General features: G+C 41.6%; 1 pseudogene across 1 annotated transcript; it reads right to left on the bottom strand.

Annotated features, from left to right (window-relative positions):
* Positions 1 to 2,621: 2,621 nt before the first annotated feature.
* LOC148730258 (uncharacterized) lies at positions 2,622 to 13,614 on the bottom strand (annotated as a pseudogene). Its single transcript, XR_016001589.1, has 2 exons — positions 13,464 to 13,614; positions 2,622 to 8,368 (listed from the first exon to the last, which is right to left on the bottom strand). The product of XR_016001589.1 is annotated as an uncharacterized LOC148730258 (transcript).
* Positions 13,615 to 24,095: the final 10,481 nt, after the last annotated feature.

Genomic DNA, 24,095 nt, shown 5'->3' with positions numbered 1-24,095 from the left:
GATAGATTCAAAAAGGGAAGGAAACAATGAGAGTAAAGACAAAGATAACTTCTTGAAAAACTTTTAAGTAAGAGAGTAGAGATCTGAAGACCTTTTTCCAAAAGCAAGAAAACCAGAAATGCGATAAGTGCAATGTTCACCTGAAAAAAGCGTCCAGAATCTAACTCAAACTTAGTGTAGACTGGCATAATATCTTGTTGAGCATGATGTGAATTTCACAAGACACGGTTTTAACATGATTAAAGCACCAGCACTCCACTTAATTTCAGACTTTCCAGTAAACAAAGGAACTTAAGTGAAGGTGTAGTCTGATCGTCCGGGTGAGTGTAGTCCTGAGAAGGACTGTTGTTGGTGGTAGTGACTGACGTTTCGACAACCTATGCGTAAGTCATCATCAGAGTCAAGTGAATAGTTGTTGTCAGTAGAGTGTTCTTATTTCAGTTCGTGTAAAATGATGGGTCAGTTTTGCCGTGATGTTATTGGCTGTAAGACTCAAGTGGCGTAAGACTGTCGTGATTGGTCTGTTTCGATCCGTAGGTAAAGTTAGGTCGTTCTGTTCGGTCGTTCTGTTCGGTTAACGTTGGTTAGTAACTGACGTAGTGTGGTGATGGGTTTGTGGGCGACGCGGATATTGAAGGGTAGTAAGATGCGCGAGATGTTTTCAGACATGCCTTTTATGTACGGTATGGTTGCTGTAGTCGTAGGGGTTGCGGTGTCGTTTGTTTCGGTAGTGGTAGTGGGTCGTTGAGTGTTTCGTCGGATGAAGTCGTTGTTGTAGTTGTTCTTCGTAAAAACACGGTGAAGGTATTTGTTCTCGTCGGATAAGCTGTCTGTCGAGTCGCATACTAGTTGCGCGCGTCGTTTTAGACTTCTGATAGTTGTGGCTTTGGTTACGATACGTTGACGACACATTCACCGCCGTTCGACACAACGAAATTGACGCATTTCACCACCACCTTAACGAACAAAACACTGACATACAGTTTACCAGAGAAGTCGAAGAAAATGGCAAACTTCCTTTTCTAGACTGCCTGGTAAGCCATAACGACAACTCATTTCGGACGACTATTTACAGGAAACCGACACACACCGACAGATTACTAGACGAGTCATCTTAGACGAGTCTTCCGATTCGATCTGGAACAGTGGACAAGAATAGCCACCCAGTGGATGTCCATTGTTAAATCGTTATTTATTTATTTATTTATTTATCTTACAACCCTACATCACACACAGCCACAACTATCAGAACTCTAACACGACGCGCACAACTAGTATGCTACTCGACAGACAGCTTATCCGACGAAAACAAATACCTTCACCGCGTTTTTACGAAGAACAACTACAACAACGACTTCATCCGACGAAACACTCACCGACCCACTACTACTACCGAAACAAACGACACCGCAACCCCTACGACTACAGCAGCCATACCGTACATAAAAGGTATGTCTGAAAACATCTCACGCATCTTACTACCCTTCAATATTCGCGTCGCCCACAAACCCATCACTACACTACGTCAGTTACTAACCAACGTTAAAGACAAAGACGAACCGAGGAACAGACAGGGAACGATATATAAGATCAATTGTTCCGACTGCCAAGCCTCCTACATCGGTGAGACTGTCAGAAACCTCACAACAAGACTGACTAAACACAGACGGGCGACGAGGAAAGGTGATGTCAGCAATCACATTGCTGAACACCATCGACTTACCAACCACAACATTGACTGGGACTCTGCACAATGCCTAACCTACAGCACTGACTATTTTCAACGACTAGCTCTGGAAAGCTGGTTTACTAACTTAGAACAGACTCCCCTAAACAGATGTTGACACTTACCCGCTCCATACAAACGACTCATTCACGCATAAACATCACAAACGACCGAAAAAGAACGACCTAACTTTACCGACAGATCGAAACAGACCAATCACGACCGACTTACGTCACTTGAGTCATCGCGGCAAAACCAACCGATCATTTCACACAAACTGGAATAAGAACATTCTACTGACAACAATCATTCACTTGACTCTGATGATGACTTCCGCACAGGTTGTCGAAACGTCAGTCACTACCACCGACAACAGTCCTTCTCAGGACTACACTCACCCGGACGATCAGACTACACCTTCACATATTACCCCCGGGTTCAAGCCATTTACTGCAAAGGAACTTGAGCAAAAAAAAAATTTTAAAAATAATAATGTGCCACTTTTACTAGCACAATCTGTAAGGGTCTATACCCTCAAAGAAAGGGAAAGGAATACTGTTCGTTACGAAGGAGCTATTAGCTAAAGAACGGCTGCGAAGGAGAAGTGGCATTTTCAGGCCAGCGGAGGCAAACACGAGACATGCGCGCAGGAGGATGCTGCGAACCACACGCGACAATCGTCTTTCGAGCTCTAACCGACCTCCCATAATGCCCCTCGAACAAAAGCAGATTTGCTTTGTAGAGCATTACACAAATTCTCAAACCATTATCTTGGTTGATTGGGCATCGAATATAACAAAGAGCTTTTTTGATGCTTATGGAAACAAGGGCTTTTTAGGTTGGCAAGTAGTGGCGTAGCTAGGATTTCACACATTCGAATTCTGTGCTCCTTACGTAAACTGGCCTACACTCCTGCTTTATTTTGTGTATCAACAAGCTCGTGTTCACACCGCGAAAATGACTGACAAATAGAGTATGATTCTGTGCATTCGCGCGGTTTTTGCCAAACGGAATTATAGGTTTTATCTATTGTTCTAACAACCAATCTTTTCAACCACCAAAACGCAACACCATCGACTGCAGAAGTGCCATTACTTAACTCCTTTAATAATTAGCCTACTTAGTTAAAGATTACAATACGTAAAGCACGCCAAAAATTACTATGGTTGTCATGATTTAAACTATGAACAATTTTCAAATTTTAAAGGATTACTTCGATGTCAAAACTAGAAATTAAACTTAATAGGTTCTAGAGGAACTATACTCCGAGAAAAGTCCAACGTTCATTGCAATAAAGTCACAGACGATATTTTCAACTCCTGACAGCCAGTGGCAGGGTCTAATTCTATATTACATAGAAAAAGTTTTAATAACATCTGCGCATGTCACATAGACGGCTATAAATCCATAGCAACAGTATGTATTTAACAATTATTCCACTCGCGCTTGTTGGATATGAGATGATAGATAGCCAACGAGGCGCGTAGCGCCGACTTAGCTCTAGTCATCTCATATCCAACAAGCGCGAGTGGAATAATTGTTTTATTAAAAACACCCCCACGATATTACACAAATCTGCTCTTCTCTTCTTTTTAGCTCCATTTTGATTTTAAGCCAACGCGTACACTTATCATATTTGTAGATTATGGTATATTGGCTCCCATATCATAATGGCTAAGCCCATAAAGTCTTGAATTGCATTATCCAACGATCCAGTTTTTAATAATAATTGATATGGCGCAATTTTTAAAACAATTGAAAGGATTAATCCTTGATACTTCAAAACCACTTTTTTTAAAGCAAAATATGATAAAACTATCGCTGAGGACCGTCCAGCTGACGTGTCGAGATCAACGTAGCCGAACTTACTCCAAATGCATTTTGACGATCGAACTTCGATGATAGACCGGTTAATATCAGCAAGGATGAAACTATGGTGTGCAAAAGATATTTTGTACCCGTTTTGAGAGACATCTGAGGTGAAATTTTGAAGCGTAATGTCTCTACTAGTGTCGTGATCTAGGGGGAAAAACCACAGGGCGTTTCAATTTTTTAAATATTCTGCCATTTTTAGTCTAACGTTGCTATGGTTTCAAGAGTGAACCTGCAAAAGTTCTTGAGATTTGAATGGGGTTTTTAGCTCTGCCTTTTATAGATCGGTTGCAGCACGTGTCAAACGCCACTGACTGCCCTCTGACTGGCTCTTTAACTTGTAATGTTGATCGCTAGAAGTCTGGCTTACAAGGAAATTTTCTGTTGTTTCTTAAATTTTCTACATTACAATGCACCACAATTAGGTGTTGCTTGACTTAATCTGTATAAGTATGCTGTAAACTGAAGTCTTGATGTCTTTGTTTGAACTCTCAATTCCGATTTGACCTTCGCTGATCTACGAGTAACGAACCTAACGCTTTAAAGAATTACGAATTTATGAATATTGAACTTTATGTGTTACCAATATTCAGTTCTGCTGTACGTAGCTGAGCAAGTGCATTCTGAAAAAATCTCACTTTCTCATCTTCAGGGCCAAAGTTCTTGACATAAATCGCCAACGCAAGATCATAACACCCTTTTGCTTCTTGGCTGAGACCTAGATAATTGTGCACATCGCCCAGGTTTATATAAGTATCTGCTACCTTGACGTGTTCCGGACCGAATATCTTAAGGCGAATATCCAGCTCTCGCTCGTGACAGTCTTTGGCCTGCTTTAGGTCACCCAGCTGCCTGTGGACAGTGCCCAGGATATTGTAAGACTTTGCGACATGAACATGCTCAGGTCCGAGCTTTTTCAGCCGAACATCCAGCGCTCGCTCGAGACAGTCTTTTGCCTGCTTTAGGTCCCCCAGCTGCTCGTGGACAAGGCCCAGGTTATTATAAGACGTTGCGACATAAACATGCTCAGGTCCGAACTTTTTCAGCAAAACATCCAGGGCTCGCTCGTGACAGTCTTGTGCCTTCTTTAGGTCACCCAGCTGCTCGTGGACAAGGCCCAGGTTATTATAAGACGTTGCGACATGAATATGCTCAGGTCCGAGCTTTTTCAGCCTAACATCCAGCGCTCGCTCGTGACAGTCTTTTGCCTGCTTTAGGTCACCCAGCTGCCTGTGGACAGTGCCCAGGTTATTGTAAGACATTGCGACATCAACATGCTCAGGTCCGAGCTTTTTCAGCCGAACATCCAGCGCTCGCTCGTGAAAGTCTTTGGCCTGCCTTAGGTCACCCAGCTGTTCGTGGACAGTGCCCAGGTTATTGTAAGACATTGCCACATCAACATGCTCAGGTCCGAGCCTTTTTAGCCGAACATCCAGCGCATGCTCGTGACAGTCGTTTGCCTGCTTTAGGTCACCCAACCGCTCGTGGACAATGCCCAGGTTATTGTAAGACATTGCAACATCAACATGCTCAGATCCGAGCTTTTTCAGCCGAACATCCAGCGCTCGCTCGAGACAATCTTTTGCCTGCCTAAGGTCACCCATCTGCCAGTGGACAACGCCCAGGTTATTGTAAGACGTTGCGACATGAACATGCTCAGGTCCGAGCTTTTTCAGCCGAACATCCAGCGCTCGCTCGTGACAGTCTTTTGCCTGCTTTAGATCACCCAGCTTCCCGTGGACAGTGCCCAGGTTATTATAAGACATTGCGACATGAACATGCTCAGGTCCGAGCTTTTTCAACATAACATCCAGTGCTCGCTCGTGACAGTCTTGCTTTACTCAGGCGACCCATCTTTTCGTGGACATCGCCAAGGTTATTGTAAGACATTGCGACATGAACATGCTCAGGTCCGAGCTTTTTCAGCCAAACATCCAGCGCTCGCTCGTGAAAATCTTTTCCCTGCTGTAGGTCACCCAGCTGCTCGTGGACAGCGCCCAGGTTATTGTAAGACATTGCGACATGAACATGCTCAGGTCCGAGCTTTTTCAGCCGAACATCCAGGGCTCGCTCGTGAAAGTCTTTTGCCCGCTTTAGGTCACCCAGCTGCTCGTGGACAGCGCCCAGGTTATTATAAGACGTTGCGACATCAACATGCTCAGGTCCGAGCTTTTTCAGCCGAACATCCAGGGCTCGCTCGTGACAGTCTTTTGCCTGCTTTAGGTCACCCAGCTGCTTGTGGACAAGGCCCAGGTTATTATAAGACGTTGCGACATCAACATGCTTAGGTCCGAGCTTTTCCAGCCGAACATCCAGGGCTCGCTCGTGACAGTCTTTTGCCTGCTTTAGATCACCCAGCTGCTCGTGGACAAGGCCCAGGTTATCATAAGACGTTGCGACATCAACATGCTCAGGTCCGAGCTTTTTCAGCCAAACATCCAGAGCTCGCTCGTGACTGTCTTTTGCCTGCTTTAGGTCACCCAGCTGCTCGTGGACAAGGCCCAGGTTATTGTAAGATGCTGCGACATCAACATGGTTAGGTCCGAGCTTTTTTAGCTGAACATCCAGCGCTTGCTCGAGACAATCTTTTGCCTGCTTTAGGGCACCCATGTGGCTGTGGACAATACCCAGGTGACTATAAACATGTATAATTCGTAATTCATTACTTGGGTTTCTCAACTTACCAATTGCTAAGACTGCTGTAAAGTAGCTTCTCGCCGCTGGATATTGAGAGTGCTCGCGGCACATATTTCCGAGGGTTGTAAAGACGTTAGAATAGTCCTCCAGAGTCAATGTATCAATTTGAGAAACTTGAGATAATCCGTCTTCAGAAAACAAATGTTCGGCTTCTGTAATCACTTTTGCTAGGTGAGGAACAATTTTTGTGCCAATAACTAGAGAATCTAGATCCTCGAATTTGGAAAAGGATGAAACAGCCCCTAGTATGGATTTTATTTGCTTATCATTGGCAGATTTCTTTGTTACTGAATTAACAACGTAATGGACGACTCCATGCACTCGAATGTAAACACCGCTCTCCTCTTCGTCAAACAACAAGAATGGGCATCGACTTATCTTTACCCCAATCGCATCTTTATCTTCCAATTTCTTTTCCATTTCCATAATGTAGTTGGCGACAATATCTTTTAGTATTGGTTGTGGCGCACAAAGAGAGAGAAAAGTAAACAAGTGATCTACAACTGTGTCGGATCTCATTATCTTTTCCAAGGCGAGTGTTGTCGCTGTGGTCATTGTTTTTGAGTAACTTGGGTTTGTCTCGGCAAGAATGTTCTCAGTTGTACTTCGGTGCCCTTTTTCAAGTTTCTTTAGAAAGTCAGTCCAGCCGAATTTTGAAGCTATTTTACTATCCCGAACTTGTCTTACATAGATAGCGGCGCTGGCTAAAGCCAGTGGCTGGTAGTCCAAAGTTCGTGCAATTTCTTTTTCTACCTCGTTATCAGTGACACCAGAAAGGAGCCTTAACAAGGAGCTGGCATCATCAGGTAGCATTCCTTTGCTTACAGAGATGTGCTAAATGAAAGAGCTTTCTAAAGGAATAGAGTTGCTGTCTTGTGTTGTTATCAGCGACTGGCCCCTCGCCCATTGTTGGTTTCCTGGACCTGGCAAGTAAGTGTGTACGTGAGACAAACTAGTGACATTATCAACAACTAACAACCACGACGTGAAAAGCCCGATTTTCGCGCTTACCAGGGTATTGAGAATTGCAATTTTCTCGTCTGCGTTCAGATTTTTGGAATTACGAGTGTCTGTAACTGAGTAATCTGGACATTTACACTGTCGAGCGAAGGAGACATACGATTCCAAAAGTGTTTCTGAACTTTCGGCATTAAGTGTCATGACAAATGAAATCGCAGAGGGAGTTTTTTTGCCTTCGTCGAAAAATTGCTTGGCTACTAGTCGGGCCAGCTGAGATTTTCCACTTCCGGGGTTCCCGGATAAGTACAAGGTGCTTAAGCTGTCATTGTTGTCATCTTTGAGTGCTTTGAGGTGTTGTGTGATTTTATCAACCTCCGATCTGCGAGGGAAGACATCATGTGTGGGTTCAGGAGGAAGAATACAAAATGGGAAGACTTCGGTTTGCAACTGTTCTTCAAGTGTCTGTCGTTGATTCTCTTTTTCTTCTAGTTGTGTTTCTTTTTCAACAAGTTCTTCGTATTTTTCTTGAAGTTTTGTTTCCTTTTCTATGACGTCTTGTTGAAGTTTGTTAACTTTCTTTAGAACATATCTCAACTCTTCCGTTGGGAAACTTGCCTGAGTTTGGATTTCATAGATTTTTAAAAGCGCAAGCCCGAGTGCGTGAAATGCAGTATTGACCTTTGAAATCGCATTTTGAAAATCTCTGTTGGAGAGTTGGCCTCGTGGCATGTGCGCAAATTCTTCATTGCGAAATATCCTGAGGTCATCCACATTTGATTTTACAGTTGGATGGAGACCGCGGATGCAATCGGAATGAAGAAGGGCATAAAACAGCATGGTACAATCCCATTCCGCTCTGTCACCATTGGTCATAGTTGTCAAGAGACGGGCGTTTCTACTTCTGTTTCGTGGGGACTCACCGTTCCAAAAGTCCATTCCATTTTTCGGTTCATCTTTCCATTCTCCCAGGGTTGCCTTGTAGCGATTGTCCCATTCTCGTTTGAAGATTGTTCGAAGGCCTTCAGTTAGCACATCGGTGACAATGTAACAGATCCTGTAGTAATTCAATTGCTCCTCAGTATATTCCATTGGAGTGGCCATATTCAACCAGACCTTATACAAAGGCAGTGTCTCCATTAGTCAAGTCATTCAGTTGTAAAACTTAATTAATCCTCTTCGCAATTGAGTACTTAGAAATTTTCAACTTTGTCTAACATTTACTACGATTAATAGTTGAGTTAGATGCGGGAAAGGTTTGGGGACGTGGGTTTGACCGTAAAGTTGCCACGTCAGAATTTTATTCGTTTGATAACTAGTCAAGAGTTTAGCGTCGCTAACGGCCAAACTTAGAAGGCCGCCAAAGAAAGAAATCATGCGACACCTCGTCTCTGGAAATGGAGCTGGTTTCCCATGAAAACAACATGATCTTAGCCTCAAAAGTTTGTCACCAAACTTTTATCGCTTCTCACTCAACTGAAAATTGTAGTATGTATTTATTAACTGATAAGTTTGTGTTCGCTATGGAATCAGGAAAAAAGGAATAAGAAATATATACTTTATTGATGGGTTCAGTTTCATGACGTTTTTGCACGATCTTTAAAAGGGCAAGTCTTGAAATGGAATCTTTAAGGGAAAAAAGACAAGAAGACACCCATAAAATGCCTCACAGCAAGATGTTCTGGCTGAGAGGAAACACTGGGACTACATCTGGTGGCATGGACCACCCTTGTAGGCTAACTCAGGATTGTACGAGTTGAAGCAGGGAGATTGTCAATGGCCTATGCTCGAGGAGGAGCCTGGACACAAACTATTTGTTTAAAGAGAGTATCTGATCAACTGCGCAGCTACCCCTCCTTTAACCCAACAACAGTCGACTGATGAGAAGTTAAGGTTAATGTTGGGTTAGGGGAGGGGTAGGTGCGCAGTTGTTCAGGTACTCACATTGATCCAAACCAACGCGAGATTTAGGGATGAATTAGACTAAACTGAAGATATAGGCGACATACTATGACTTTGAGAAAGATATAACTGTGTATGAATAGTTACGAAATTTAGTGTTTTAGTGGTCCTGGGGACCAGTCTCACTCGTCGCCTAGGGGAGGGGAGGGTGGAGAATCTTGGAGGACTGCGTGGTTTTTAGGGAGGAACAATCGTCTCCGATGGAGTATAAAGCGGAAACTGTAGAAAATGTATTGCCAATTCATCGCTAATCAAAGTGAGGATCATTGCCAGGCTTAGAGAAACTGTACGCCCACCCTTCCTAACAACAGTCAACTCGTAACAAGTAAGGGTGACTGTAAGGTTCATTGGGGGGGGGAGGGGTAATCTCGAAGTTGCTCACAATGATCCAAACAGATGCGAGATTTAAGGCCCGTTTAAACGGTTTTAACATTTCACTAACATTCGTTCTAGAAATGTTGAACGGATGTTGAGCAAATGTTGAACGCAAAAAAAAATTTGTGCGGAGGCCTTTCAGTGGCCCTTAAAAGTTCTTCAAATGGTTTTATAAAGGAAAAGCTGAGTCGATGTTGAATGAAAGTTTGAACTGATTGAAACTTGATTCAACACGCTTTTAACAAGGTTTTAACACTTTTTACGTTTTCAACAATGTTGGACGACCTTTTCAAATGCACCGAACATTTGGTTCAACAAAGGTGAAGTGCATGTCGAGGCAGATGTTGAAACCATGCATTTAACGGGCCTTTACAGATGAATTAGACCAAAATTGAAACTATCGGTTACATACTTATACTTTAAGAAACACCTAATTGTGAATTTATAGTCACAAAATTTGGTTTTTGAGGGGGGTCCGACAGAGTATAAAGGGAGGGCTATATAAAATTGACTTCCAGTTACTCGCTGATGAGGGGGGATGGTGATCATAAGGATATTGTAAAGCTTTATGGGGGCATAAGGAAAATTGTATTGTGATGCAATACGGTCATTTTCACATTCTCACACAGATCAACGATTTCCTCGGCCCATCACGGAAAGAAGAAAGGTTTGAAAACACACAACTTTAGGAAAATTAAGGAAGCTTTTCTGGCTCTGCATTTCATACAACAAAGATCGAGGCCGCGCGAGACAACATGCCGCTTGAGCGAACTGGTACTGGCTCGGCCGATCCCAGCATTCATTTGGACGCAGTATTAGGCAAATCGAGTAATTACTGGCAACTCATTACCATTAATTAATTTAATGGAATCGACATTCTTCAAATGACGTCAGTTGAATACTATTTACATTTCCTAGAATGTTCAAATTCAAATTAAAAAAAAAAATTCCGAACAAAACTTTTAAAATATTTTAAGGTAAGCAAGAGCTTTTAAGAGCAATTTAAGTCGTCACATATGGTTGGGTTTCAGGTGACGTCACAAGCTTTGCTGAAGTTAGTGTCCGCTATGTTGGTGTCTCTCGGGTGTCAAATTTATGAATAATTAGTCGATTTCTATAGTGAAGCCCTCTCTCTTATCGCCGTATTATTTCCCCAACTACATGAATATCCGGGAAGAAAAAAGCGATAAAAGTATCTGGCATTCATCTTAAGGTATCCCAGTGCTCTCTGAGTATGCCGAAAGCTTAGAGAGTTGGAAGGAAAGATGTTTGCAAAAGATCTCGGTCATTGGGGTTGACCCTGCAAGCATACCAGCCGAGAAGTTCAGTCCAAAATGCTTGCCTCCTGTGGAAGCGTCGGACTTGCTGAGTTACCTCGTTCTTGAGACCAGCTTCTACACCAAGAAGCAGTTCAAGGCGTTCAAGAGTCTAGAGGCGTTTAATCAAATGGTGTCGGGATTTGTAACCTCAGTTGTAGGCAAAGTAATCGCCGGCAAGTATGCCGTGAGAGCACGAGTTTGGCATTCACAGCATATGAATGATCCTTTAGTGAACATTTGGGTCATTTCCGAAAACGATGGGACTATTTTGTCAGCCCATTGCTTGGGATGCAAAGCTGGACTGGCTGAGTCATGCTCACATATCGCGAGTGTTTTATTTATGTTAGAGGCAACTACTAGAATTCATGGCAAGGTCGCTGGGTGTCACGAAAACTCAGACACCGAAAACTCAGGTCCCTCGAAGTGTTCTCCAAGCTTCCGAAGTGCTCCATAATTCGAGAGTGCATAGCATAAAGCATGAACCAATTGTTTTATGATATAACCGGTGGAATAATGCAACAAATCCGACGCGAAAGATGAACAACAATATCAAGAGTGATTCTTCAGTGAGGCGAATCGTGACGGCGCTGATGCCGAGTCTTCTTTCGCGTTGTTTTTCTCTTTCTGCCTCATTTAAGAACTCTAGCCCAAGGGTCACAAAATTGTCTTCGTTTTGGGACTGGTGGGCCGAGTCTCTGTTTGTATCCATTATTATCGCGAAATATTTAAGAATTTTAACAGAGCGACAACAAGGATCTGTGCGACGAAGTACAAAAAGGTAAACGAACGTCCCTTTCGGCTCGTCAAAATCACGCCACATTTTAATACTTTGGTGTTGGAGCGAGCGCATTTGATCCCGTTAACTGTGAATGAAAAGTTCAAAATTAACGGGAAAAATGGAGGAAATCTAAGTTAAATGAAGTCTTGTGTCACTCTAAAATGTTTTAATACTCAACCATCGGACGTTTTTGCGAAACGTGCAACTTGCGGCCTTGCTTTTGCTGCTTCAGTTGGATGAAGATCCAAAAGGTCAAAATACACTAGGGATTACCAGGAGTGATCATGAGTCGAGTTTATCTCTTGAATTTTCGAGGAGTCTGAGTTTTCGGGCTGTGAGTTTTCGTGACACCCCAGGCTTACTTGCACTCAGGTAAAATGCTCATGGATTTTGCCGACATAGGTCAATGAAGTGCCGTATGCGAGGGCTAAAGACATCGATTTCTCATCGGCTAAGGAGCTCAAAGAAACGCTCGACCAAAAAATCGAGGATCTACAACAGCCGCAAGCCTCGAACAATACAACAACTTCTAGTTCCTCCTGTTCTTCCCCTTGATTTGTGATGATCTTAGGTATAGCGCATTAGATCATATATATAATGAATTTTGCGCTATAGAAATAATAAAATTATTAAATTATTATACGAAAAAATCCTTAGTCTTTATGCTTTCCACTTTTGCTCGAACAGCCAACAATAATACATAAAACCATCCCTTCTTTCTCACATGAACTCTTCGTTAGATACGGTTTGTTTACGCTCGAGGGACACCAAGATGGCGGATAGTAACCGTTGCTAAGGTATTGGTCACGTGGGTGAAACCCAAGAATAACACAGTGTTTCATCGATCTTTTCTTCCTTTCCGCGCATCAGTGATCATACCGAGGCCGTTGTCATCAATATCTTGTCTGCAAAATTGTCTTGAAAAACAACAAATAACAGCCGGCACTAGTCTGCAGAAATCGTTTCTGAATTTTATTTATCATATCCAGTAACTATCGAGTACTAATTTGAAATTTCTTCTATAAAGTAGCCCTTGTGAGATGTTGTTTGTAATTTGTTTACTTGACCCAGCAGAGCATGTAACTTACATCCGTAATGATGAATAAAGTAACTGTATGTATATACATACATCTAACCACTATTCCAGTTACCAATCTACAGTAGAATCCTCGTAATTCGGGGAGACGTAAAAGGATTCGAGTTAGCGAAGGTTCGAGGTATCGGGACTGGAGTTGAATTGCAATTGTTCTATCACAATTAATAACGAATCATGTATATACTTCTTGCACGATCGAGAGTCGTTTCGCACATTTAGTTTGTTCCGTATAAGAAAGTTTTATTTTAGAAAGTTTAGCTAAATGTGTCACGTTTTCATAAATGTTACCATGTTCTTATCGATCACGAGTAAAGGTTGGGACGTGTCAATCAGCTCTGTTCAGACACCTACCTAAAGTTAACGTAGCTCCATTTTCTGCCTTTAAAAGCACACACAACCCACAATTTCTCTATTCGCTCCGACGAAGGGCTAACGTTCGAAACGTCAGCTTTTGTAATCGTTACGGTGGCCAATTTACCATTTCAACTTTGTTGATATATCCAAATTATTTTATTACTAAAGTCAGAGTTATCAGGGTAAATTTGAGCCAAGGGAAAGTATCATCAGTTTGAGTCAACCGAGTTCAAATCGACTATTGAATTTAATGATACAAAGTATGCCAAAATTGTCCGAGTGTTCCATTCAAATCCTTGAGAAAAAATAAGAATCGACGAAACTTACCGGATCACAGGTTTTGGGAACTGACGAGTTGAACTCCCAAAATCTCAATTAACAGAAGAAAAATAGTTGAATTCCGCAATCTTCGGTAGAATCGCGAAGGTAAACCATATATTTCAAAATCAGCGAGGCGTGTTCATCTCGTGATGTTCATTACAATGCCTCTATTATTAAAACTTTAAGTAATTATCAGAAGATGGTTAATACAACAGATTGCTTTCACTCACGCGATAAGAGCCATGCAAATTTATCGGAACACAAGAGAAATTTATATCAGAAAAGAGTTCAAATCCCAGAGCGCCGTCCTGGTTCACTAAGTGGGAGTTAGGGGTAGGCCATTTCCTCTACCCGCTTAGTTCTACGGGTATCTATGTGAGGGAGGGTTAATCTTGTACCCAGATGCTATGGTGTAAATTTAATGTAAATAATCTGTGTACGATATAGTATCTCAATCCTCGTACCCAGACCATTCATGGCCAAGAGGTTACAGTCACACAGTGGGATCTGGGCACCAGGTTAAGATAGGGATAACATGTGGACACCGCTGCAGCAAAACAAAGACAGATTTGAAAATGCCCAATAATTCAACAGACAGTTTACTTTCTCATGAAAGCGACTTATTGCGTAATCAGGAAATTTAAGAAATCTACTCGTTTAATGAAATGAATTTTATAAAGTTACATTTGTTTAATGCTATTCTTCGAGAAAACTCAGAAGAGGAGTTTATGTCCAAGAGATTATAAAGCTGAATAATCTCTTGTTAAATATGCCTTAAACTAAATCACCATCTTTGGAAGAAAGACCGAAAGTTGGAAAGCTGTTCATTTGTTGCTTTATTAACTTCAAATCCTCCAATTACTTTTCTAACTATTTAACCACTGAAATTATTTTATCATGCGAACGCCCAACAAACACTCAAACGCGGGAGAATTATGCCAATTTTTGCCCTCACACCCTTTTGTTCCACCACTGTGACAAATTTTGCATCGAAATATCTTAAAAAATATAAAAAAAAAAGAAAAGAAAACTCTTGGAAATAAATCCCCGAATCGATAAACGACACAGTGTGGTAACATTATTGTCCGAAGAGAAATATTTTTGCCTCTTTTTTTTGTTTTCTTTTTTGAAGAGGGGGGTGAATGCTTTTTAAGGAATGGTCATTATTTATCGCCTACAAGAATGGGGGGGGGGGAGAGGGGGGTTGAAAGATGTTGTTTGTATCACAGTAAAACTTACCTAAGGCCTTGCTAGGGTTCTGTGATATTCTTATAGCTCAAATTTTCAGATTTTCTGAACCTCCCTCCCCTCCTCTAAATCCTTTATATCTCAAAACCAGGATTACGGCTAACCAGGCTGGCTCGTTTGACTTGGAATCACAAAGCTGATTACAAACGGGCCAAGATCTCGGTAAAATCGGGTCAGCCCGGCTTATGTAACCAGGCCCTCTGTTGGTGTGTTAGTAATTAAAATGTGTCGATTTGTCGTAGCCTGCTAAAACCAGAACAAAAGCACCAATGATTTTCGTTATTTTTCTTACCTATTCAAGACGTCCTTTACATTACGAAGGCATAGTAAACGACCACTCAATAGGTCAAACATGTTTTTACGCGCGAAATATCTTTGTGAATCAAACTCACAGACAAATTTTTCATTTTTGTAAATGGGCTGAGTTTACCTCATGCTAGGTGAATAAAATATATCAATCTTTAAAAAGGCTCATAAACTCATAAACCAACACAGTTACATCAAACTCATTTGCAATTAAACTCACTTGTAATTGACATATGCTCTGTGAGAAGAGAGTGTTTTATATCCTTGTGTACATATAAAACAAAGTTACTAAGACAATGTCAGAACTGCAAGTAGATTAATCAACTATTTATACCAACCTTCGATGTATATTGTATTGAGAACTTGAATGTTTATATTTAATTAGTCGAAAGTTGAAGTAGCTTTTCTGCGAGCTTATTCTATGCGCTGGTGTTCTCTGCATTTGATGTTCTGAAATTGTGTTTTAAAATTGTCTTCGCTTTTAAATAGGTATTCAGTACCTATGGAATATACAGAACACCTCTTGTCCACTGGCGGATCCGAGTTTAATAATATCTCTTCCGAGTGAGAAGAGGGAACAGTTAAGAGATATTGTGTGATATGCTGGTGAAGCTCTCTTAAGTAAAAGTGAAAGTCTGCTTAATTTATCCTAACATACAATTTTTTAATGAAAAATCGATTTTTTTGCATTCTACAATATATTTAGCGTTAATCTTCAATCAGAACCATATGTCCCTGAAACAACTTTCCCATTGCGGAATAGGGATATAAAATTATTAGATCTTTTCAAAGGTTCTTTTATTAAAATCATAGCCGCAGTTTTATCATTACTACAAGGTTTTGTTCATTTAATAATAGTAATCTCTGTACCACGATGAGCATAATCAAGAAAAAATCCTGTAAAACTCATTTATGCCTCCTGCTCGCTTGCCAATAACTAAGTGTTGTGCACTGTACATTGCTAGGGGTGAGCACGGTTTGCTGGGAGAATTAAACGGACAACCTTTATTTGCCGTAATTTGGCCACTCATTTGAGTGGCCGTTTATTTTTAATACCAAATCAAATTACAGTGAAACCGGAAATAAAAACCTAATCCCAGCAAAGGTGAGGGCAAACACCCATCGAATGAGGACTCAACGCACCTATGAGAATGCTCGAAAACAATAGGGTGGGGAATGTTTGCCCTGCACCGTAGCTTAACTAAAAGAGGCCCGAAATCAAATATTCGGATGTTTAAGTATCTGCTATTATAAGTCCCGGATGTAACCCATCCGGGATAAAGATAAGACGCGGCGCAGCCTGCATAAATAAATTTATTCCCTTTGGTAATAAATGTCATTTAAATTAAATAGGAAAGAAACAAACGAAAAAATCACGGGTATAAAAACCAGCAAACAAAACTTAAAGAACAAATCGAAAAGCAAAAAGGCTAATCCACAAGATAATTCCCGCAAGATGTTTAAGCTGCACAGTAACCTGGAAAACACGCTATAAAATCATAAAATAACCTGAATTAAGAGCATCTTTATATATGAACTTGATTTCATAAGCTTGTTCATGATCAATAACGTACCATGCCTCTCTTCTTTTTTGATCGTCTGGTGGGTGATACACATGAAGAAAATTACAAGTGTAAATATAACGTTGAAAGAAAGGACGATGCAGATTAGTTCGGGGAGGGGGAATCAGGCGAGGAAGGGGAGAAGGGATATGGGGCGGGGGGATATAAGGGAACGGATGGAGGGAAGGGGAGAAATACACAGGTTTCTATCTCCAGATATTCGATTCGGACTAAAATACCGTCGAAACTTATTCCAATGTTGTTTATTGGGTATGGCTCAAATCCATTTCCTTTCCGAGTTGTAACTTCCAAGATGTTTCCTACAGATGAGTCAGGATAGCCATAAGACAGGGAAGGTTTGATCAAACATGGAGGGTAACCGTACAAAATCCACTGATTTTTTCCTTTCATTCATCCACCTTGTATCTCTGTGGGAGTCTCTCTTTCTTCGAGAAAAACTGTTCCCGAATGTCGGCACTCCAGCTCTTCCTAATGCTAACGAAAGACATGCCATAGTATTGCATGGAATATCCTTCCCGCGCATAATTCGACACATAAATAACACACACACATTAAAAATTGCAGCTTTTTCAGCACGGTAAACTATTGCCTTTTCTTCTCTTTCTCGGAATTGAGCAATGTCATTCTTCCTATGAAATAATATTTAAACCCTGAAACAAATTTAGACTGAAATTCTTAGCGAAATAAAAGGAACAATTTTCGGAAACGCAAATTTAGCCAGTACTGGTAAATTTACATGTTATGATATTACAGGTTAATGAGTGGTCCCTTAGAAACCGAAGTTTTAAAGGTTTGCTCATATCATTCTCTGAGGAATAACGTTTTCATGTGCTGGAGATCGATATTTCTCCCCACAAAACTGATGCATGAAAGGGTTCAGTTATGGAATCTTTGTAGTGACTGGGCCGGTGTCGCTAGACTACAATTATTTTCAAATTGCCTTAGCATTGAATTTCCTTCCGGACAAAAACTTGCGCATGCAAAGTGTAATGAATTGGATTCATGGAATATTGCAGTCTGCAATTTCATTCAGTGTTTACATTTAACCGTGACAAGTTTCTTTACACTGTTTGTTTCGCCGATGAATTAGAAGAAATGAATCATAGGCGAGACAGGCCCATCGACGCATTATGATATCTTTTAGCATTTAGCCAAGGCTCCAGTAAGGTGCTCTAAATTGTTTGTAACATTTATTGATTGTAGGAGAATAAAACTAGATAACTTACTTGAGCTCTTGAAAGACATGAACTTCTGTTACTTCACGTCTTACTTAGTTGGTTTGTGGTTGCTGTCCGGCCGCCCACGTGCTTGGGTTGTTTTACTCTAAAACCAATATTCGGGGTTCATCCAACAATAAATATTAGGCTGTCCGGCTTTAGAATTACCTGACACATATCATGAAACGATTTGTCCTACCGAAAAGTCGTTATTTTAAGCCAAATAGGCAATCGAAGCTCAGAGCTCTATGTTCGAAGTTCCTGACAGAAGTAAAACATTTTTTACTTGATGGAGTGATAACATATTTGCAATGCAAATAAAACATTCCGTTACCTCACTGTCTGTCATCTAAATGACATTGCGACAAGGGTAAGTGTGATATCTGCTGGTGATACTTTTGCTGCAGTGAACGTGCGTAGTTTTGTCCAGGAAGAGTTGCTCATATGTTATGTGGAAAGTAAACAAAGTGACAGGATTCAAAAAGGGAAGATCAAAACTGAGAGTAAAGACAAAGATAACTTCTTAAGAACTTTTGAGATTAGAAGTCTGAAAACCTTTTCCCAAAGGCAAGAAAACCAGAAATGCAATAAGTGCAATGTTCACCTGAAAAAAGCGGCCCGAAATCTAACCCAGACTTGTTGACTTGCATGATATCTGTTTAGATGGGCTTGGTGAGTATGATGTGAGTTTCACAAGACACGATTATAAGATGATTATAACACCAGCACTCCGTTTAATTTCAGACTTTCCAGTGTACAAAGGAACTTTGGCAAAAAAATGAAAAATAATGATAATATGCTACTTTTAATAGCAAAGTCTGTAAGGGCCTATATTCTCAAACAAAGGGAAAGGAATATAGTTCGTGAGGAAGTAGCTGTTAACTAGAGAACGGCTTCGAAGGAGAATTACCATTCTCAGGCCAGTGGAGGCAAACACGAGACTTGCGCGTAGGAGGATGCGGCGAACCACACGCAACAATCGTCCTTCGAGCTCTTACCGACTTCCTCTGGTGCCAGGCTCTGTTCACCTCCAACTTTTAAGTTGGAAAGTACAATTGCTTTGCAGAGAATACGCCACAAGACGCAAATTCTTAAACCATTTCTAGGTTGATTGGGCATCAAATGTGAGAGAGTGGTTTTTTAAAATAAGGTCACGGAAAGAAGGGCTGGTTTTTGTTAGGTTGGGACGGTAGTGGCGTAGCCAGGTTTTCACTTAGAAAAATATCTGCGCTCCATACGTGAAGTGGCTTACACTGCTGTTTTGTTTTGTGTATCAGCAAGCTTGTCTTCATGCCGTGAAAATGACTGACAAATGGAGTGTGATTATAATTAGAGCCATGTGGATTCTACGCACTCGTGAGTTATTAATAACTTTTTTTTTTGACCAAACGGAATTGTTGAGGTTGTCTCGAGTTCAGAGGATGATGATGAGGAAGGGGATGATATTCAGATCACAGTGACAACTACTAAATCTGGAAGGAGGGCTACTCGCCATTTGCTTTAAATAGTTGGGTGAGTTTTAGTTCAGTTGTATTAAAACTGCTTCTGCGGTTGAGGGTGGGTCATCTTATCTCGTGTACAGACTCGAAGGGGGGCCGCATTATGTTATGCAGTGGCAAGAGCAGGCCCACGGGAATTTATGTATAGGAAAATTGAAAAGCACCAGGCCACCCCTCCCCCCCTCTAATAAATGACCGGTCCCTTACACGAAATACACTTTATCAATCGAAATCGAACGGTTGTTTTCAGCAAGGATGCAAGGATGAAACTACGATGTCCAAGAGGTATTTCGTGCCCCATTTGAGAGACGTCTGAGGCTAAAGTTTTAAGCTTAACTTCTCTACTCTTGTCTTAATCTAAGGAAAAACTGCACCGCTTTTCAATTTTCCAAGTATTCTGCCATTTTAGTTTGGTGTTGCCATGGTTTCGAGCGTGAGCACACGCAAAAGCTCCAAACATTTGACGATGGTTTATATATGTGGGATCGGTTGCGGCACGTGCCAAACGTTACTGACTGAAGTCTATCCCACAGGAATTTTTTTTCTGCTTTTTCTCAAATTTTCTACATTACAAGGCAACAAAATTAGGTATTGCTTGACTTACTCTGTGTGGGTTATGCTATATACTAAAGTCTTTATGTTTTTGTTTGAATTATCAATTCCGATTTGTTCTTCACTGATCTACGAGTGACAAGCCTAACGCGCTTGAAAGAAAAAACTGCGAATTTAAGATTATCGAATTTTATGTGTTACTAATGCTCATTTCTATGCTCTCATAATACAATGTATTCAAAACAACCAGGTGCAAGTCTCATCACGAACCCAAAGGTCTATCTTTCGTTTTACAAACAGCTCTGAAACGCCCTACATTTTCCCTTATTTAATTAATATAGCTTAGCCAGACTTATCTAGGAAATCCATTGCTCTAACATCTTCCAGACTAAGGTTTAAACCTTCAGTATGTTATCCAAGTAAAAAACTACAAACGTTTTTCCTATTTACGAACAGGTCCTGGTCCACGTGTTCTCTCTCTTTCCTGATGTAGCTGGGCAAGTTTATCCTGAAGGACTCGTACTTTTTCATCTTCAGGGCCAAAGGTGTTGATACATATCGCCAATGCGCGATCGAAACACTCCTTTGCTTCCTGTATCTGACCCTGATAATTGTGCAACACACCCACGTTTATGTAAGTATCTACTACCGTGACATGTTCCGAACTGGACATTTTTAGACAATTATGCGCTCGCTCGTTACAGTCTTTTGCCTGCTTTATGTCACCCAGCTGCCAGTACAAAAGACCCAGGTAATTGTAAGACGTTGCGACATCAACATGGTCAGGTCCGAGCTTTTTCACCCGAACATCCAGCGCTCGCTCGAGACAGTCTTTGGTCTGCTTTAGGTCACCCAGCTGGCAGTGGACCAGACCCAGGTTATGATAAGAATTTGCGATATAAACATGCTCGGGTCCGAGATTTTTTAGCCAAATATCCAGCGCTTTCTCGTAGTAGTCTTTTGCTTGCTTTAGGTCAGCCAGCTGCCAGTGGACAAGTCCCAGGTTATGGTAAGACATTGCGACATCATTATGTTCGGGCCCAAGCTTTTTCAGGCTTACATCTAGCGCTCGCTTGTGACAGTCTTTCGCCTGATTTAGGTCCCCCAGCTGCCAGTGCAAAAGACCCAGGTTACTGTAAGACATTGCGACATCAACATGCTCAGGTCCGAGCTTTTTCATCCGAATATCCAGCGCTCGGTCGTGACAATCTTTTGCCCCCTTTAGGTCACCCAGCTGCTGGTAGACACCACCCAGGTTATCATGACACGCTGCGACATCAACATGCTCAGGTCCTAGCTTTTTGAGCCAAACATCAAGCGCTCGCTCGAGACAGCCTTTTGCCTGCTTTAGGTCACCCAGGTGCCAGTAGACAAGACCTAGGTTATTGTAAGACGATGCGACATCAACATGCTCAGGTCCGAGCTTTTCCAGAAAAACGTCCAGCGCTCGCTTGTAACAGTCTTTTGCTCGCTTTAGGTCACCCAGGTGCCAGTGGACAAGACCCAGGTTATTGTAAGACGTTGCGACAGCAACATGCTCAGCTCCGAGCTTCTTCAGCCAACCATCTAGCGCTCGCTCGTGCCAGTCTTTAGCCTGCATTAGGTCACCTAGCTGCCCGTAGACAAGACCCAGGTTATTGTATGACATGGCGACATCAACATGCTCAGGTCCGAGATTTTTCAGCCGAACATCTAGCGCTCGCTCGTGAAAGTACTTTGCCTGGTTTAAGTCACCCAGCTGCCAATGGACGAGACCCAAGTCACTATATATATCTGCTTTTACTAATTCATCATTTGTCTCTCTCAATTCGATGATGGCTAGTACTGCTGTTAAGTAGCTTTTTGCAGCTGGATATTGAGAGTGCTCGTAGCACATATTTCCGAGAGTTGTAAAGACGTTAGAATAGTCCTGCAAAGTTGATCCACCAATTTGAGCGACTTGCGATATTCCTTCCTTAGAAAAGAAGGGGTTGGCGTCTGTAATCACTTTTGCCAAATGAGGGACAATTTTCGTGCCAATGACTAGAGAATCTTGATCCTCAAATCTGGAGAGGGATAAAGCAGCTCCCAGCATGGATTTGATTTGCTCATCCGTTGTACATTTCTTTGTTACTGAATTAGCAACGTAATGGACGACTCCATGCACTCGAATGTACACACCGCTCTCCTCTTCGTCAAACAATAACAATGGGCATCGCTTTATCTTTACGCCAATTGCATCTTTATCTTCATATTCCTTTTCCATTTCCATAATGTACTCGACAACAATATCTTTTAATATTGGTTGTGGCGCACAAAGAGAGAGAAAAGTGAACAAGTGCTTTATAACTCTGTCGGAACTAATTTCCTTTTCCAAGGCGAGTGTTATTGCTGTGGTCATTGTTTTTGGGTAACTTGGATTTGTCTCGGCTAGAATGTTCTCAGTTGTGCCTCGCTGTCCTTTTTCAAGTTTTTTCAGATACTCGGTCCAGCCGAAGTTTGGAGCTATTTTACCTTCCCGAACTTGTCTTACATAGACGGCAGCGCCGGCCAAAGCAAGTGGCAGGTAGTCCAGATACCGTGCAATTTCTTTTTCCATCTTATCATCAGTGACACCAGAAAGGAGCCTTAACAAAGAGCTGGCATCGTCAGGAAGCATCCCTTCACTTACTGATATTTGCTGAATGGAAGAACTTGTCAAAGGAATAGACGCGGTGTCTTGCGTTGTTATCAATAACTGGCCCCTCATCCATTGCTGGTTTGCTAAATCTGTCAAATAAGTATATACCTGGGACAGATTAGTGACATTGTCAACTACCAGTAACCACGAAGTGTAAAGCCCAATTTTTGCGCTTATCAGGGTCTTGAGACTTTCAATTTTCTTTTCTGTGTTCAGATCTTTGGAATTGTAAGTGTCTGTAACTGAGTAATCCGGACATTTACAGTTTCGAGCGAAAGAGACATACGATTCCAAAAGTGTCTCTGAATTTTCTGCATTAAGCGTCATAAAAAATGAAATCCCAGAGGGAGTTTCTTTGCTTTCGTCAAAAAATTGCTTGGCTACTAGTCGAGCCAGCTGAGATTTTCCACTTCCAGGGTTTCCTGATAAGTACAAGGTGCTTAAGCTGTGATTGTTGGAGCTTTTGAGTGCTTTGAGATGTTGTATGATTTTACCAACATCAGATTCGCGAGGGGAGACGTCATGTGCAGGTTCAGGGGGGAGAATGCAAAATGGGGGGACTTTGGTTTGCAGCTGTTCTTCAAGCGTCTGCCGCTGATTCTCTGTTTTTTCAAGTTCCTTGTCTTTTTCTTCAAGTCTTGTTTCTTTTTCAACAAGTTCCTTTTTTTGTTGTTGAATTTTTGTCTCCTTATTTTGAACCTCCTGTTGAAGGTCGTTAACTTTCTTCAGAACATTTCTTAACTCTTCCGTTGGGAAACTTGTCTGTTTTCGGACTTCAAGGATTTGTAGAATGGGAAGACGGAGCGACCGAAATGCAGTAGTTACCTTTAAAATCGCAATTTGAAAATCTTTGCTGGAAAGGTGGCCTCGTGGCATGTGCGCAAATTCTTCATTGCGAAAATTTCTGAGAACATGCACATTAGACCGAACAGCTGGAGGGAGACCGCGGATGCAATCGGAATGAAGAATGGCATAAAACAGCATGGTACAATCCCATTCCGCTCTGTCACCATTGACCATAGTTTTCAAGAGACGGGCGTTTCTACTTCTGTTTCGTGGGGATTCATGGCTCTTAAAGTCCATTCCATTTTTCGGCTGGTCCTTCCATTCTCCCAGAGTTACCTTGTAGCGATTGTCCCATTCTTGTTTGAAGATTGTTCGAAGGCCTTCAGCTAGTACATCAGTGACAATGTAACAGATCCTGTAGTAATTCAATTGCTCTGCAGTATATTCCATTGGAGCGGCCATATTCAATCAGACCCTTTCAAAAGCAATCTCTCCATTAGTTAAGTCAGTTAATTGTAACAGTTTGTTTATCTTTTCTACTGAAGGACTAAGAACTTTTAAACTTGTCGAAACATTTACTACGATTATAAGTTGAGTGAGATACGGACAAAGTTTGGCGACGGGGATTTGACAGTAAAGTTGTGTGGGGCAAATTTCTTCGTTTGGTAACCAAATCTCAAGAGCTGTGCGTCGCCAACTGTCAAACTTGGAAGAGAGTCTCAATGGGGTTAACTGTCAACCGTCAAATGGCCAAAATATTAACCGTCAACCGTCAAAAATTCAATATT

The sequence above is a fragment of the Stylophora pistillata genome, chromosome 5 (genome assembly GCF_964205215.1).
Source record: "Stylophora pistillata chromosome 5, jaStyPist1.2, whole genome shotgun sequence".
In the NCBI taxonomy this organism is placed as follows: domain Eukaryota; kingdom Metazoa; phylum Cnidaria; class Anthozoa; order Scleractinia; family Pocilloporidae; genus Stylophora; species Stylophora pistillata.
Note: the sequence above shows the minus strand (reverse complement) of the source record. Positions and strands in the feature narration are given on the sequence as shown.